Raw genomic sequence first — 12938 nt, 5'->3', positions numbered from 1 at the left:
ATGAATGCAGAATGCAGCAAGCATGTAAGCACTAATCAACTCATATGCTAGATGACAACAAGCAGAGTCACATTATTCACTTCAGCAAGGCAGCAATTAAACCAGTTATATGAACCAAAAGTGATGCAGCAACGACAACATACACAGAACACCAGCATCAATCACAGTCAACAACGCAGTTTCAAATCAGCCAATTCAGGTAAACAGGAACGGCGCACTTATCAAGCCTAAAATCTTCTAACCACATCCTATCTACCTAACAGCATACATATCTATCTAACCTAACAAACGGGATTAAATGAACTAAACTAACTAAAATTAACCACTAGAATTAACAATGGAGAAAGAAAAATAGAGGAGCAGTGAGGTAGGGGACCTGAAGGGTAGTAGGACAGAAATGGAAACGGAAAGGTGAGAAGGCGAAGGACTGCAGTGTCGCTCCGGCGTGGTGGCGGTGTGGCTTGCAGCGGCGCAAAGAAGGCAACGGTGCCATTTTGATGAGTGGATTTTTGACGGTTTAGAATTTCACAAATGAAATCTCGTCGAAGTATAATTTCTAAACCAACACTAATCCCTTCATACAAAAATTTGTTTCTCACAAGTACAAACCCCTAATTATTCTAATAACCGAAGTATTTAAATCTCGGGTCGTCTCTCAAAGGAATTGCAGGGTAGTGTTCTTGTTATTGGCTATGGACATGTATATTTTGGGGTTTTGGATAAGGGACAAGAAAAGTAAATGATAAAGGAAATCAAATGACAAAAAGGTTTTGGCAATGTTTGGTGGTCAAGGATCTCTATCCTTATCACTAACCACAATATGATAATTGCAAGGATTAATCCCACTAAGTCATCTTCTAACAAGTAGAGAAAAGTCAAGTGAGCTATATCAATCCAAGTCCATAAGTCTTAGCTATTCACTAATTGAATTAATGAGAGCTAGAGTCAATGGCTATCAACTATCAATCACTTGGACATTAGCAACTCTAGAGTTCTGAAGTTACCTTCCCAAGCCAAGAACATAAAATTCTACGCTGACATTCTCTCAAGCATTTTGACAAACACTTGGATGGCATAAAAGAAAAGCATAGTAAATGGACAACAAGAATGAAATCTAACAACAATTATTGCAAAGAATTAACAACAACAATCAAAAAGAACATTATTGGCATGAATTACCTCAAATTGAATTGAAAGAAAATAAAAAGAACAAGAGTAGATCAACAACAAGTAGAAGAAACAACATAGAGGGAATTACAACAAAAGAATAGAAGAACAGCATGTAACAACAAAGAATTGAGAGGTAGAAGTAGATGAAAGCGTGAATTAAAACCTAGATCTAAGATTATTGACCTAAACCTAATCCTCCTAATCCTAGAGAGAAGAGAGAGCTTCTCTCTCTAAAACTAACTAAAAGTATTAACTAAACTAATCCTCCTAATCCTAGAGAGAAGAGAGAGCTTCTCTCTCTAAAACTAACTAAAAGTATTAACTAAACTAATCCTCCTAATCCTAGAGAGAAGAGAGAGCTTCTCTCTCTAAAACTAACTAAAAGTATTAACTAAACTAAACTATGTATGTGTGAAGTGATGGAATCCCCCCTTTGCTCTTCAATCCTTGGTCCTTTTAGGTGTTTTGGCGCCAAAGTTAGTTTAGATTAGGCCCCACAGCTTCTCAGAATTCACTGGGTACATTTTCACTTTAAAATCACGTGCCGGCACCGATGCGTACGCGTACAGCACGCGTGCACGTCCCTTGAGGTTTTGCGATCCACACATGCGCATACATTGCGTGTGCGCATCCATGAGCTCATCCAATTCTTTGGCTTTTCCATGTGTTCTCCATTTTGCATGCTTTCCTCCTCACTCCCTTGATCCATTCCTAGCCCTTTTCAACCTGAAATCACTCAACAACAAATCAAGACATCTAGTGGAATCAAAGGTGAATTAAAATCATCAAATTAAAGGTCTAAAATCATGTTTTCACATTTATGCACAAATTAAGGGAGAATCACAAAACCATGCTATTTCATTGAATAAATGAGAAGAAGATTGATAAAATGCTCTAAATTCAACACAAGATAAACCCTAAAAATGGGGTTTATCAATGCCTCATGCATACGCACGAGTTGCAGCACGTGATTTACTTAAGTAAACACGTGGGTCGCGATTTCAAGGCCAATTTTGGCCCAATCTAACTTATTTCTAAAATATTTGATGCTAAATTCAATAAGGATCAATGGGGAGCAATTAGGATAGTTTTAGGCCATGTTTTAGGTTAAATTTCTAGAGAGAGAATCTCTTCCTTCTCTCTAGAATTTAGGGTTTTAGGTTTAGTTTTTCCCTTAGTTTAGGTTTTAATTCTTGTTTTGATTTAGTTTCCTCTACCTTTTATTGTTCTAGCATCTTAATTCTCTAGTAGTTCTACTTGCTATTTCTTTTATTTTTGTTACTTTTATTTTTATGAACTCTTGTTCAATTTTTATTTCCTTAATACAATTCATGTTTTCATATTTATTGCTGCTTCTTTTAATTGTTCTTATTGCTTTCTTGTACTTGGTAGCTTTAGATTTTATTACTCTTGCAATTTTACTATGTTTTACTTTTATGCCTTCCAAGTGTTTGTGAAAATACTTCTCTTAGTTTTAGAGTAGCTTTTTAGTACTCTTGGTTTGGAATTGAGGATTTAGGTGACCTTGAGACAAAACTAGGAGATTCTTACCCATGAATGTATCAAGTATTATATCTTTTATCTTGAATCTAGATCTACTAACCTTGAAAAATTTGGGGCAGGCATCCCAGTATCAGAGTTTCAAACATTCAGTGTAATACTTCAAGAATTGTGTTAGGCATACCTGAAGAAGAGACATCATAGTGCATACCTAAAATATTACCCAATGACAAAACATTCAATACAACAAGCATACCTGAAGAAGAGACATCGTAGTATTATCACATAAGCAGATGATTGTGTTAGGCCGTCGACAACCAACATAAAAGTTTGTCAAATCTTCATGACTATGAATATTACCCAATGTTGATTGCTATCTCCATTTTGTCACCAGTTAAAACCCATAGCTTAATGCCTGCCTGTGCTAGCTTGTCAATGCATTTAGGAACCTAGATTTCACAAACAAGTTTATAAGAATACAAAATAAAGAACTGTAACCGTTAGAAGTTCTTGTCATAGAATAGGAAATAGAATTAGAGTTAGCAATGAAACATAGGAAAATATAATTAGAGTTAGCGATGGAATTGAATGAAAGAAAACAGCGATGAAAGAGAAAGGAGATCAGGGTTACCTGCACAGCTAAGGTAAGATCGAAGAGAAAAACGCAGCAACACATGGAGAAGAGCAAGCACTAATGGCCAGATCGAAGAGAGAAACACACATTAAGGTTTGAAAGGGAGCGACGTGAGCAAGGCCGTTGGGAAGGGTGCGACGGAGAAGAACTAGGAAGGGGTATGGCAGAGCCTCGGTGCGATGGAAGTTCAATGCAATGGAGGTTCGGTGCGACGGCGGTGCAAGGCCGAGAGGAGCCACCGAGGGAGCATTTAGAGGGGATGAGTGTGGAGGCGCAGAAGTGTGATGTGAAATGAAGAGGAGAACGTGATCCCCAAACCTTTATTTTAATATTTTCGACCGAATATTTTAAATTACAGACTGATTTTTTGTCTATAATAATTTAATAAAACGCAGTATTTTTGTTTATTTAAATACAGACAGATTTTCTGTCCGTAATTATTTTCCACGAAAACAATTTATTTTTCCGATAGAATTATCTACAGATCCTCTTTTCCATATGTAATTCATGCTAATTCATTTTTCTTTGTTTCCGAGAAAAATTCCCTCACAAAATCTGTCTGTATTTTCGTGGAATAAAATCTGTCAAAAATATCCATCTGTAATAAGTAGTTTTTTAGTAATGAGAGAGAGCAACAAAGATAGAGAAAGTTTACAGACACAGATCAAGAAGTGGAAAGGGAGAAGAGAAGGAAAAGATGACAATGCCGGCGAAGCCAGGGGAGGCCGTAGCCACTGTCGAGCTAGAGAGGAAGAGAGAAAGACAAACAAGGAGAGAGAAGGGCAACACTGCTGCCATCGCTAGAGCGCCACGACCAACTTCATTGAAGGAACTTGTCGGCGAGTTGCATGCCATCGTTAGAGTAGCCATTGCTGTAACACCCTAATTTTCAAGTCCTTATACTCGAGTCATAAGTCGATGATAATAAGGTAGTACGACTCAAGATAGATTCATAATATGTATATAATTGAAAGGAATTACTAAACGAGAAGTCTGAAAAGGAGTAAAATAAAATCGTGAATCGAAAACACTCACGTATTCTTAAAAAGAAAAGATAAAGCACGATCGGAAAGTGGAATAAATAAAACATTAAGGTAGAATATAATAAAGATAGGATATATATATATATATATATATATAAAATCAGTTGACAATAGTATTTTTCCTATCTCTCCCAAAATATATATCAAGGCCTCTATAGGCAAGTTACAAAAGAAATAAACAGAAGTCCAATGATCTTCACCATCTCTCAAATGAACCGCAGCTTACTGCTGAGCACCAGGACCTGCATCTGAAAAGTAGAAAAAATATATATGGAATGAGAACCCCCGACCCATAGGTTCCCAGTACGGTAAAAGTGTCAAATAGATACTGCATAAGGCAACACGAAGTTGCTAAGCAATTTTAAACTCCATACCCTATCATATCCATTCTAAGTTATCTCTAATCCATAAATTGGCAACTATCCTAAGTGAGTCTAAACCAATTCAACATTTCTCATACTTTCACCACTCTCCAACAGAATAAATCCAAAACTAGAACCAGCCCTCAGATAATTCGACTTAATAATCCTATATCAACATATCAACTTTCCCCTTATAGCAAGTAGAATCATTCTACTGCATCAACCTATGAGGCTCAAATCATCCCATTCAATATCAACCTTTATTATTCAACTATTTCATCATTCTATCTCAACAAGGACAACCTTCAGCGTCAACCGATACCAGCATGAGGGACCTCTCAGTTATGCAGACACAAGCAATGCAAACAAGAAAATACACAAGTAGATTTAAGGAAGGCAAGTAGCACTTAATCATGTAAGATATACAATTAGGCAAACGTTACAATTAAGCAAACCCAAACAAATCAAAATATACAAATGACGTATGCCTGTCCTATGGCTGATAATATCATCTGTTAGTTATACAGCCAAACCCGACATATTCGGAGCAAGTGAAATCACTCCATTGCATCTACCCAGGCAGGTATATCTAGCAAACAGAATCACTCCACTGCAGCAAGTGGAATCACTCCACCACAAGTAAATCATTTTCATAGGCAAGTAGAATCACTCTACTGCGGCAAGTGGAATCACTCCAATACAAGTAAATCATTTTTAAAAGCAAGTAGAATCACTCTACTGTGGCAAGTGGAATCACTCCACTGCAAGTAAATCATTTTCAAAAGCAAGTAGAATCACTGTACTGCGACAAGTGGAATCACTCCACTATAAGTAAATCATTTTCAAAATCATTCTCTTCATATCTCAATCATAATTAATCGTTCATCACCTCTAAACATCCTAATCACTCCCATCATATCTTAATCAAATTCATTCATCCTCATCCCTCAATATCATTCAACCATTTGCCATTCATCATTTCATTATCTCTTATCATCCATTACTTCACAATTTGTTCATCTCTTATCAATTCACCAACTCATTTCTTTAATTTTTGTTTCTAACTCCTCTATCCTCAATTACACCAGCTCTAGGCTCTTATCTGGGTTTATATAGGTTTAGAAGGCTCGAGGAATGGTTGAGAGCTTAAAAATTCACTTTTCAGAAAAATAGGGGTGGTCGCGTACGCATGCACATGTTCACGTACGCATGAGTGTAATTTTTTAAATCTCACATATGCGGATCACCTTCGCGTACGGGTAAGGTTTGGGCAGTGGGACTTGCTCGCGTACGCATGAGCATCATTTTAACAAACTTGCGTACGCAGCCCATGTTCGCATACGCATGGGTGTTGGCTGAGACCAACTCTTGCGTACGCGCGACAGTGCTCACGTACGCATGGCATATCAGACTTTGGAAAAAGTTGATATGATCCAGAAAAGTATTTCAAACCTTAATATCTTTTTCCAAAAAATTTCTTTGTCAACCATTCTTGAACCGTTGGAAAGATCGATAAATGAATTTTCATAAAAATTTAGTTCTGTAAATTTCCTAATTCTGAGGACCGAGTTATGGCCTGCCAAAGTTGGTCAAAAATTAGTTTCAACCAAAAATAGCATTTGCCAACTTTTCCAAAAGTTTACAAGCCAAAACAGTTTTTAACATCAACAAAATTACCCCAAACCAAATCAATTTACATATTCATACTCAACCAAATTCTAACCTACTTCATCTACACATTTTAACTCAAATTCATCAACTTCATACCTCAAATCCTCAATTTCCATTATCTTATCAATCATTCTAATTTCTATACATTCAATACCAAATTTTTCATTCAAACTCATACATTATCACACAATTCAATCACCACTTACCATTCTTATCTTTTTCCGGTCTCCGACTACCCAAATTCATGGCTTTTGGCCCAATATTCATCAATTCAATACATAATTCATAAATACATTATCACCATCCAAATCATCAAACTCCACAACACATTAACTATGCATAATCAGACAATCCTCATCCAAATCATCAATTACCACAATGCATCATCTACACATATCAAATTCCAACCAAATACACAATTCAAACTTAATCCTAGGGGCACCTAGCCTAAGATTTCACATTACATTATACGGTATTTAAATGAAACTTAAATCGTACCTCTTGGAATCCAAAATCAAGCCTCTCACTTGTGAATCTCCACTCCAAGTCTCACCTAAAAGCTCCACAAGCTAATTTCAAGTTTTCAAGGTGTACCAAAATCATCCAACACTGTAATATACACAATTTCATACATACATCAACCTAGGGTTCATGAAACTTCATAAATCACAAGGGTTTGAGGATTTCTTGCCTTAACCATGGAAATGGTTGATGAAACTCACCAATAGCTCATACTAGGTCACCCCTAAACAACCAAAATCACAAGATTTCTCGAAATCCATAACTAAATTCCGAATATGACATGTTTTGCAAAAATGGGGTAATAAAACTCAAAAATCTTACTAATATTTTTAGATAGAATTGTTGAGAAAGAAATGGGCTTCGTGTGGTCTGAAATGGTGCGACAATCGGAGCTCCGAAGAGAACGTTATGGCGGATTGAAGTTTGTGGGGTAGGTCTTTCTCAATAGTTAATCCAGTATCAAGTTCGCCTCACCTTTTTGAAACCTCCTGTAACTCCCGATTAAAATCTTAACTTAAAATTTCTAAAACTCTTCAAATCCTTACCAAAGGTTGACGGAGACTCCCCCAAGCCGAAATTCACCACCCTTCGCGGGCTCGCTCAATTTAATCGCAACACAAACTTAACATTTCAACTCAACTTTTTCAAGTTCGCCATTTAAAACCAATCATTACCAATGTCAACCTAAAACCAAGACCGACATGATCAAACATTGTAATATTTATCCTATAAACACAATATCTTTCACCTACTCATCATCTAAATCCAGACACACAACCACAACCATCTTCACAACCACTTCAGAATCAATCTAATCTCGCAACCACAATCAACTCAAATATCTAAAATCATTATTTGCACTAATCCGCTAACCTTTTAAGTATTCAAAGTCTAAAGTATTTCTAATCACCCCTAATACTACTTGTGGCCATTATCCTATATCAACGCTCCAGCAATCTTCTGCTACGTCACTCTCATTTTCATCCACCAAGAATCCAATCATTCATCCTTAAGTACTAAACCATAACTTAACATAATAGATACTCACAAAATTCTATTTATGAAAACTAAAATCAAATGCCAATCAATGTTAAACTTAGTCAGATTCGAGCCTAATTCATGCTCTACCTACCCCAACACTTCAGAACTCACCATCTATCCAATGTTATCCCAAGACATCCTATCTCTGCTAATACATCCAACTTCAAACGCTAATTTTGGCACTTTTATTCCTAAATTAATAACTTATCAATTGTACAATGCGGTTAACACTTTTATCACGAATCTATCATTTACCTCTGACCAAAGTCTCTGATCCATCAGCCTCACCCGCCGTCACAGCATACACTCGACCCTGTTGTTGGGCTCTACCAGTATTCTGGTTGGCCTTCTCGGGAGAATTCCATACCATGTGACCGGCTCCTCCACAACAGTAACACAATCCTAATCCAGCTCTACATGGAGTGTTCAGGTGATAACTTTCACACCTCCTACAAATCAAATCATTCTGAGGTTGCTTTTCACATCTCCTTCCTTGATGATTGATAAACCCATATTTTATGATATACTTTGTGCCTAATTTAAGTGATTTATTCAATCCTTCACTCACTTATTCATATAAATTGCATGGTTTTACTTTTCCTTCCTTATTATATGATGTATGTGAAAAACATGTTTCCTATGCTTTAAAAATAATTATTTTAATTACCCTTTACTTCCATTCGATGCCGTGATTTGTGTGTTGAGTAGTTTCAGATCTTCTAAGGCAGGAATGACTTAAAGGATGGAAAGGAAACATACAAAATTGGAAGGAAAGCATAAAATGGAGTTTTTGAAGAAACTGGCAGTGACGCGATCGCAGGAGCGACACGGCCGCATGCCAGCGCGAAATGGTAGTGACGCGATCGAATGATTGATGCGATCGCGTGCCTCAAGCGAAACACATATGACACGGACGCATGACTGAAGTGACCGCGTGACCCACGCGGACGAGTGAGAGAGGCCACGCACCAGAAATTACAGAAAATGCACCCAGCGATTTTTGAAGCCCTTTTTGGCCCAAATCAAAGTCCAGAAGGCACAGATCAGAGATTATGAAGTGGGGGAATGTATCCATTCAGAGGAGAGTCTCCAATTAGTTAGTATTCATGAATTAGATGTAGTTTTGAGGGAGAGGTTCTCTCCTCTCTCTTTTAGGATTTAGAATTAGGATTTCTTTTGCTTTCAGGATTATCTCTTTTTATCAGGTTAAACATTCCTTTTTATTTATCTTCTCAATTTAGTTTATGAATTCTTCCATGTTACAGATTTATCTTTGAATTAATGTTATTTGAGGTATTTCAGTTTATTATTGCTCTCTTTTATTTATGTTACTGTTGCTTCCAATCTGAAGACATTTTTATTCCAGTAGATTTACTTTTTACCTTTTGGTCTTAGTTAAGAAATCAGTAACTCAGGAGTTATCAAACTCAACGTGATTGATAATCGTTATATTTGCTAATTGAATTGAACTTCAATAATCCCAATCTTTCTCTAGGAATTAACTAGGATTTGAAGATCAACTTAATTAGTCACTTGACCTTCCCTTGCTCTAGTAAAGGTTAACTAAGTGGAATTAAGGTTCAATCTTCATCATCGTTGATAAGGATAACTAGGATAGGAATTCTAATTTCTCATACCTTGCCAAAAGTGCGTTTTACAGTTATTTATTTACTTTACAGTCTTTTACTTATTTTAATTGCAATTTAAATTACTTGTTCCTCATCTTCAAAACCCCGATTTATAATCTTCATAACCAATAATAAGAACATACTTCCCTGCAGTTCCTTGAGAAGACGACCCGAGGTAAAATACTTCGGTTATCAATTTATTAAGGGGTTTGTTACTTGTGACAACCAAAACATTTGTAAGAAAGGTTGATTGCTTGGTTTAATAACTATACTTGCAACGAGAGTTTACTATAACTTCTAAACCATCAATCTTCAGTTCTTTCAAAATGGCGCCGTTGCCGGGGAACTGCAATCGTGTGCCTTATTATTGGTTATTGTAAATATTTCTCTTTTACTTGTTTATTTATTCTTATTTTCTCCTTTTATTTTTATTAGCTACTATGAATTCTCACCTCTCTCGCTTTGAGTTTGGTTCTAATATTGTTGAAAGGAGTGAAAGTTATAACAGTAACATGCATCAAGGTCAGAGCAATCAAAGATGGATGGAGCCAAGAGGATCTGATCAACCCTTTAGGCAACAACACCCTCCAAGATATCATGGACAAAGACCATTCTACAATGCATACCAAGCCGATAGACATGGTGGACAACCTTTTAGTTACCAACAAGTCCCACCCTGTGCTTATAGGCCATCCTCTCAACATAACTTCGAACCACCACACTCACAAGCTCTTTTTCACCATTCACCACCATATGATCCTCATTTACCCCAATTCCAATCCAATTACTCCCAAACACCACCACTTTCCCATGTACCACGTCCAAATCCATCACCCCGAGAATCAGAGGTTCTCCTCAAGGAAACAGTAGCTCAACTTCAAACAATCCTTCATCAACTGGAGTAAGCTGTAAGTCAATTATCTTCTAGATGTTCGAACATTCAAAGACCTTCCACAGCCCCATGTGGACAATCTAAAGAAGAGCGTAGCATGAAGGAGATACTAGAAACTCCAGTGGACAGAACAGGGCATGACTTCGTACTGGAACAAGTAGAGGAAGCTGTCATTGTAAAAGAAGAAGAGTTGGTTGAAGACTTAGGAGACGCTGAACTTCCATGGGAATCCAGAATTGTGGAAAATTCTGTCAAGGACGTTACAATTGATGCTATGAAGGATAGTGCACAACTCCCAAAGCAAGTCTTTTATGAAGAACTAGACGGAATAATCCAAGAAGCAGGTTTCCTTGATGATGATAATCTCAAGTCAAGTTCTCTCAGTAATGAACTTACCTCAGCAAGTGAATTCTCTGAGATCGAAGAATCTTCCCCAAGTGAATACGAAGATGATACGGAGGTAGATTTCTCTCAACCTCCCGTTTATGACTTAAGTGACGAGGAAGACATAGAAGGCTTTGATCAGGACATGGATGCAATTGAAGAAGTCTGCAAGGAAGTGAAGAAATTCACCGAAGAGCACAAGGGAGTAGAACTTACAGAACCACTGGAAACACCTATCCCAAGGCCATTACCACCCAATACAAGCTTCAAGTGGGTACAATCCTTAACCTTTAGATTTATTTTCCCACTTGAATATGGTTTGCTTGAAACAGATGGCCAGCTTAAAGCTCTCTGCAGCTTTAAGAGTAAGAGGGAAATGGCTCGCACTCAGAGCTGGTGCACAAGGTTCAATAAGGTTCCACGCTTCAATTCGAAGTGCACGGATTGGCATCATGATCAATCGAATGGATCTCAGAAAACGTTTGGTCATCTTGGTGAAAATCTACTTTCTGAACTGCTCGGATGGAAAAATATAGATCAAGACGAAGGCGGATTTAAAAGCAAAGTTTGGGATCCTGGAATCCATTCTGACATTCGTCACCCCGAGAGCCTGACAATCTGCTTGAAGATACTCAGAAGCTTTACGTGCCTAGTTTAGGACCCCGGAGGCTGTTGGCATTCCAAACATTGGTGGAGATTTCTGGACGAATTTAAGCGCAAGCCACCATAACAGGAAGCTCATCCAATGTCCAACTTAAGGACTTTAACTAAAAGTGCTACGTGGGAGACAACCCACCATGGTATGGTCATTTCTTTTTCAGTTTTATTTCGTGTTATTTATTTTTGTTTTCCTTTTCAAGTGAACCTTAATATTATTCATTCGCATTGCATACTACATAATTGCATACCTGCAAAAAAAAAAGAAGAGTAGGCGTGCGACGCGACCGCATCAATCATGCGATCGTGTCAGTTGCGAAAAATAATCCCCATGCGTCTGCGTCATTCACGCAGTCGCGTGACCTGGAAATCGACGTAAGGATCCAACGCCCAGAAAGTTGAGCTGGAATCGTGCGGCTGTTGTGCGTTTCGCATAAAACGATCCACGCGGTCGCGTCCATGACGCAATCACGTCACTTGCACAACACCAATCCCACGCGACAGCGTGAGCGACGCGATCACATCGCATGGATTCCACAACACCCCAAAGGAGACAGAGAGTTGCGCTGAAATGACGCTGGAATTGCGCATTTAGCACAATTTCCAGTGACACGGTCGCATGCCTCACGCGACCGCGTCATTCATCCTTTTTCCCATTGATGCATGGAAAACTTGTCTCGCAACAAATTTCCTTCGGCAAGTGTACCGAATTTGTCGTCAAGTAAAAACTCACAATAGAGTGAGGTCGAATCCCACAAGGATTGATTGATCAAGCAACTTTAATTAGAGGAATGTTCTAGTTGAGCGAATCCAGGATTTGAGTTTAGAATTGCAGAAAATAAAATGGAGAAAAGATAGAAGAAGAATGATGAAAACTAGTATTGATCCATCAAATTACAACAGAGCTCCCTAACCCAATGAAAGGGGTTTAGTTGTTCATAGCTCTGGGAAATGAAAACAAAGATGGAGAATACATGATGAAAACTAGAAGTGCAGAGAAAGTAAATACAGAGAGTAATTCTATGCCCAGAGGCTCCCTCTATTTTCCAAACTCCCAAATTAATTCAAAGCTACTCCTATATATACTACTCTTCTACTCTTCTAGTTGGTTCATCAAGTCTTGGGTCTAGGCCTTTGGATCTTGAGTTTGAAGCAGTTATCTTCTTCATTGGGCTTGGCTTTACTTGCAGAGAGAAAGTGTGAAGTGGGTCTTCAACTTTTTCACTAACGTTCCTTACCCAAGTAAGAGCCACGTCAACCTCAACGTTAGTGGCACAAACGTTACCACTAACGTTGCCTCTTTGTCCTTCGTGCATGTTATTGGGACTCAACTTTCCCAATAACGTTGAGAATCCTCCCCCTTCCCAACGTTAGAGTCCACGTTAACTTAGTTAACGTGGCTCTTTTAACGTAGGCTTGCCAACCTTCGAGAAT

Source organism: Arachis ipaensis, chromosome B04, assembly GCF_000816755.2.
Source record: "Arachis ipaensis cultivar K30076 chromosome B04, Araip1.1, whole genome shotgun sequence".
NCBI lineage: Eukaryota > Viridiplantae > Streptophyta > Magnoliopsida > Fabales > Fabaceae > Arachis > Arachis ipaensis.
This window is presented reverse-complemented; position numbering follows the sequence as displayed.